Below are 5,678 nucleotides of genomic sequence, written 5' to 3'. Positions count from 1 at the left end.
AGAGAGGGCTGGGTGGCGGACTCCAATCTCAGAACTGCTGCTGGGCTGAGAAGCAGGAAGGGGGAAGGGCGGGAGATATACCAGGAGGTGGAGCCTAGGGCTGCAGGGAGGGGCCAGTTCCAGCCTCTACAGACCAGAAGTTTCTGGGGCCCTGTCTGCCAAGCTGTGGTTTTGTGGTGGTCACAGGACCTTGCTGGGACTCCCCGCTACCTGGGAGCCTTGGAGGTGGGGTAGTCAGGATCCTGGACTCTGGGGGTCCCTGTGGGGTTCTGCCTGTTCCTGGACTTGGGGTGGGGCAGACCCACCTCGAAACTGCCTTTAGGGAAGTGCCTGCTGCTTCCCCTTCCTGGAGCCTGTAGGCTGGGGTGTCACAGCCCACTTGGGGGGAGTCTCTGTTCCTCACCCTGCTCAGCCTGCTGCACGATAGGAACTCGGGACTCGGGACAGGCAGGACCCGCTGTGTGGCCTGTGGTCAGCCCTAGGGCTAGTCTGGCTTTCGGTGAGCCTGCAGCTTTTCCATTCCAAGCTGAATTGCTGCTTTCTGCAGATGTCTTTTTTTTTTTTTGCGAAGTTAAGACTCCTGCATGTGCCTGATGGGGATCCACCTGGCATGCCCACCAGGGGCGATGCTCTGCCCATCTGGGGCGTTGCTCTGTTGTGACCATGGAGCCGTCCTCAGTGCCAGGGGCCAACTTTGCTCCAATGGAGCCTTGGCTGTGGGAGGGGAAGAGAGAGAGAGATTGAGAGAAAGGAAAGGAGGAAGGGTGGAGAAGCAGATGGGTGCTTCTCCTGTGTGCCCTGGCTGGGAATTGAACCTGGGACTTACACACACCAGGCCGCTCTACCGGTGAGCCAACCGGCCAGGGCCTGGATGTCATTTTATTGTCTGTTATGGTCTAGTCTAGGTGGCATGCACAGGGTCAAGTCATACCTTCTCTGGCTAGGAAGCCACCCCTACCCCCAAAACAACTCTGAAAAGGATGCCTGGGTCGCCCAAGTGTGAAAGAAGCAGGTGTGGTGATGTCCCTCACTGTGGGACCATAGGTGGTTTCTGGCCCCTTCCGGCCTCAGTTGCCTCAGCTGCAAAGCAAGGGGTTCCTCCAGCTCTGACCCTTGTTTTCTCTTCAGCTCTTCCCCAGTCGCCGTCCCAGTCTCACTTCCCTGTCCCTTCTTCCTGGAATGCTCTTCCTCGGTGTTCTCGCTGTAGCACTCCTGCATCACCTCCACCAGGAAGGCTCCCCAACCTCAGTTTCTTCCTTCTTTGCACACACAACAGATGGCAAATATTTTTACAGTGTCTGCAGGATGACTTGTTTATACCTCCCCTGGCTCCAGAGTAAGGGACCCCTGGAAAGGTTAGGGTAGAGTTTGTGTGATTCATTTAATTTGACAAATGCTTAGCCACCCTCAAGGATTGTGCTGCAGGGGATCTGCAGTCAGAACCCTGGGTGAGAGAGATTCACCACCAGGACACCGGGGTCTGGCTGGGGAGGAGAAGCCCCCCTCCCCCACACACGCACACTGGGAGTCAGGCTGGTTCACAACCAGGAAAGGAAAGAGGGGAAGGAGGAGCGAGCAGGGGAGGGGAGGGGGGAAGCAGGACCCGTCAGAATGCTGGAGGGGGGCTGGCAGGACGCTGGTAGGGGGACATGAGGAGAACTTTGGGTGGGGACTGACCTGTGGGGCCCTGCAGAAATGACTGTTGTAACAGTTCACCTCTGTTGAGGGCTTTTGGTGTGCCACAGGCATTCTGAATGTTTCACCTTGTTGGTCAAATAAGTTTGTAAATATTATATATGTTTGCTTGCTTAGAGTTTGTATTGGATGTGAGGCACAGGCTATAAGCAGGAAGCATCCTTATAGCCTAAGGCTTAGTTTTTTTGTTGTTGTTGTTGTTTTTGTATTTTTCTGAAGCTGGAAACAGGGAGAGACAGTCAGACAGACTCCCGCATGCGCCCGACAGGGATCCACCCGGCACGCCCACCAGGGGGCGATGCTCTGTCCCTCCAGGGCGTCGCTCTGCCGCGACCAGAGCCACTCTAGCACCTGGGGCAGAGGCCAAGGAGCCATCCCCAGCGCCCAGGCCATCTTTGCTCCAATGGAGCCTTGGCTGCGGGAGGAGAAGAGAGAGACAGAGAGGAAGGGGGGGGGTGGAGAAGCAAATGGACGCTTCTCCTATGTGCCCTGGCCAGGAATCGAACCCGGGTCCCCCGCACGCCAGGCCGACGCTCTACCGCTGAGCCACCCGGCCAGGGCCCTAAGGCTTAGTTTTTTGTGTTTTTTTTTTTAATATTTTATTTATTGATTTTTTGTGAGAGAGAGAGACAGAGAGAGAGAGAAGGGGGAGGAGCAGGAAGCATCAACTCCCATATGTGCCTTGACCAGGCAAGCCCAAGGTTTCAAACCGGTGACCTCAGTGTTCCAGGTCGACGCTTTATCCCACTGCGCCACCACAGGTCAGGCCCCTAAGGCTTAGTGTTTTTTTTTGTTTTTTTTTTAATTTTTTTTAAATTTTTTAATTTATTTATTTATTTTTTACAGAGAGAGAAAGAGTCAGAGAGAGGGATAGACAGGGACAGACAGGAATGGAGAGATGAGAAGCATCAATCATTAGTTTTTCATTGTGCATTGCGACACCTTAGTTGTTCATTGATTTGCTTTCTCATATGTGCCTTGACCGCGGGCCTTCAGCAGACCGAGTAACCCCTTGCTCGAGCCAGCGACCTTGGGTTCAAGCTGGTGGGCTTTTGCTCAAACCAGATGAGCCCGCGCTCAAGCTGGCGACCTCGGGGTCTTGAACCTGGGTCTTTCCGCATCCCAGTCCGACGCTCTATCCACTGTGCCACTGCCTGGTCAGGCCCTAAGGCTTAGTTTTAAGACTAACTTTCCCCCACACCCTTGACTGTTGCAGGATAGGGGATGGTGCACTCTTATGAGGAATCCCATTTATACCTCAGATAAATGACTTTGTATCAGAGACTTCCTTGTTTGTATATTGGATTAAAGGTTTTGATTTCTACACTATAAAATGGGGCGGACTGGGAGCTTGCTCTCTCTCTGTTCCTGAGATAAGCATTAGAGAGGAGAGCAGAGAAAGGCCACGTGGAGGAGGCCAGGATGGTGGAGTGCTGAAAGAGAAGCCAGTTTGTGCAGAGAGAAGGAGATGGGGAACAGAGGTGAATAAGGCTGGTGAGGTACAAACCTTTGATCCTAGAAAACTCAAGGAGAAGGGGAGGCCTTGGGAGCCCTCAATGAAAAAAGGGAAGTGTTTTCCCACTGTGTGTATTTTTTGCCTGCAGGTGCAAGCTAGGATTAAAGCTAATGCCCACCCGTTCTTGGCTCTATTGTTTCATTACCATCTGCCCAAATCCAATGGGAACCTGCATGTGAATGGCCACGATGGCGGCTCCTGGCCTTACACACCTACATTTCCTCCTTTGTCCTGACCTCAGCCAGTGTCGGTAGATAGTACTACCAGGCCAATTTCACTGGTAAGAAAACTGAGGCACAGGGAGTTCTGGTATTTGTCCAAAATAACGGGTAGCCAGCAAGTTTGCAGGCTGCTCCCAGAGTCCTTGCTGTTAACCTCCCCTCTACCAGCTCTGCCTGCTGCACATTCCAGAGCAAGCAGTGTGTGTGTGTGTGTGTGTGTGTGTGTGTGTGTGTGTGTGTGTGTTGGGGGGGCTTTATCCTCAGGGCACTGGGAAGCCACAAAGGTTTTGTGAGCAAGTGTGATGTGGTTTCTTTCAGCAGGATCCCTTTGCTGCCATGTAGAGGTGGATTGTAGGGGAAACGGAAGGACCAGGGAGGAGGCTGGAGGCCTAGAATAAGGGACTGTGTGGACAGAGCACAGGGACACGCTGCAGGGGAGTCGAGGAGGGGAAGAAACAGACAGGATGCAGGAGTGGGGGCAGTCTTGGTTGAGAGTTCACAAAGTCCGGGTCCGAGGAGCCAGGGCCAATGGGCATGTCTGAAGTGTGAGGGAGGCTTCGTAGCAGTATGGGACACAGGGCTGGGGATCAGGGGAGAAGTCCGGCTGGAGGTGACTGCAGGGGGTTCTGAGCCCCTGAGTGGGAGGTATGTGAGTGGAGTTGCAAACAAGCCTAGCCTTGGCTGTGGGGACCCCCATGGAGATGGAAAGGGAGCAGCCTGGAGGGTTAAAAGCAGGGGTTGCTGATCTTTCTAGGAAAAAACACTGAACTGGAAGGGTGTGGCTAACTGGTGGGAAGGGTGCAAGGACCAGGAGACTTGGCCTGGGGCTGGGGGAGGCCATGCCTCCCAGGGGCCCCACCTCCATTGATTAGGGTCTGTGTCTGCCCACCTCTGGTGAGTCTGGCCTCCAAGGAGCTGACAGGTTCTCCCTGTTGCCTGGCAACTGCAAGAGCTGTTGGCTGTTGCTAGGAGCAAGCTAGGGAGGCCTGAGGAGGGAAGATCAGCTCTCAAGCATGGGGCGGAGCTGGTGGGGGAAGCTGCGGTCCTTGGAGCTGGGCTTGTAGTCTATGTGAGGACAGGCTATGTTCCTGGTTGTGTGTGCCCGTTTTTATAGTGTTCTGTGGATTAGAGGCATATCCAGAGCATATCTCTGATGGTCTGTGTCCCTGGATGGACATTAAGTGTCTTCACCACGTTTGCTGCATGCTTGTGGCAGTGCCTGTTTGAGCGTTGGCTCCAGGAAGGAGGTAGCCTACCGGGAACCATCGGAGGCCTTACAGGCCAATGGCTCATCAACAAGGGAGCCATTCAGATAGGGATACAGAGACACTCCAAGGAGAGCAGACAGCCTGAAGACTGGGAGCTCAAACAAGATGTGTGTGTGTGTGTGGGGGGGGAATGTGCGTGGCCAAGCATCGGTGGCCAGCGCCCCTCCTGGCTTTGTGGAACTTCCTTGTCTTTGGGCTGGGGTCTCCCTAGGTTGTCCCACTAGAAACGCTGCTGCCTCCACCCCACCTCCGCCCAGTCATAGAGCTGCAGCCATTGTCTAGCGGAAAGGCCATAACATGATGACCACTTTTTTTCCAGAAGTCAGGTGGCATCTCTCTCCCTCGTCCCAGGCTGGAGTTCAGGATGGCTATCTGCAAGAGGATGGCTCCCAGAAGATCAGAGAAGGATGGGTAAGTCTGGATGGCTAGAGAAGACACTCCAGCAAAGCCGTCGAGGTGGCAACAGACTTTCTAACCACCACCCAGAAAGAAAAGGGGCCAAACCCTCGTTAGGACAGATAAAGCCGCAGTGGAGAGGTCATTAACTTTAACAAGTAACTTGCCTTCACCACCCTGCTCACGCAACTCGCAAAAGCTCGGAGGGATGGTTCCTGCTCCGCCCTCGAAGTGCACCGGATCCCCACCCTCAGCCTACGAGATCCTCCCGCCCCCGCCGTCCGGCCGCTAAGCCCCAGGCGCTCGGTACCCAATCCGAGCCCGGCCTCGCCTGTAGCCCTCCCTGAGTCCAACCCCTCGGGCTTTGGTTTTACCGCTACCGTTCTCCCTCCGCGTGGCTCCGCCTCCAGCCCAGGGCCTGGGCTGTGCCTAACTTCGCCTTCGCTCCGCCCTCTAGCCAATCACAGGCCCGGGATCTCCCGTGGCCCCCGCCCCCTGGACGCCCAGGCCCAGTCCCGAGCCTGGCTCACGCTGGCCCCACCCCCGGCCCGCCCCGCGGTCGGTGCGCGGAGCCCTGGAAGG

This window comes from Saccopteryx leptura, chromosome 10 (genome assembly GCF_036850995.1).
Source record: "Saccopteryx leptura isolate mSacLep1 chromosome 10, mSacLep1_pri_phased_curated, whole genome shotgun sequence".
Classification (NCBI taxonomy): domain Eukaryota; kingdom Metazoa; phylum Chordata; class Mammalia; order Chiroptera; family Emballonuridae; genus Saccopteryx; species Saccopteryx leptura.
Note: the sequence above shows the minus strand (reverse complement) of the source record.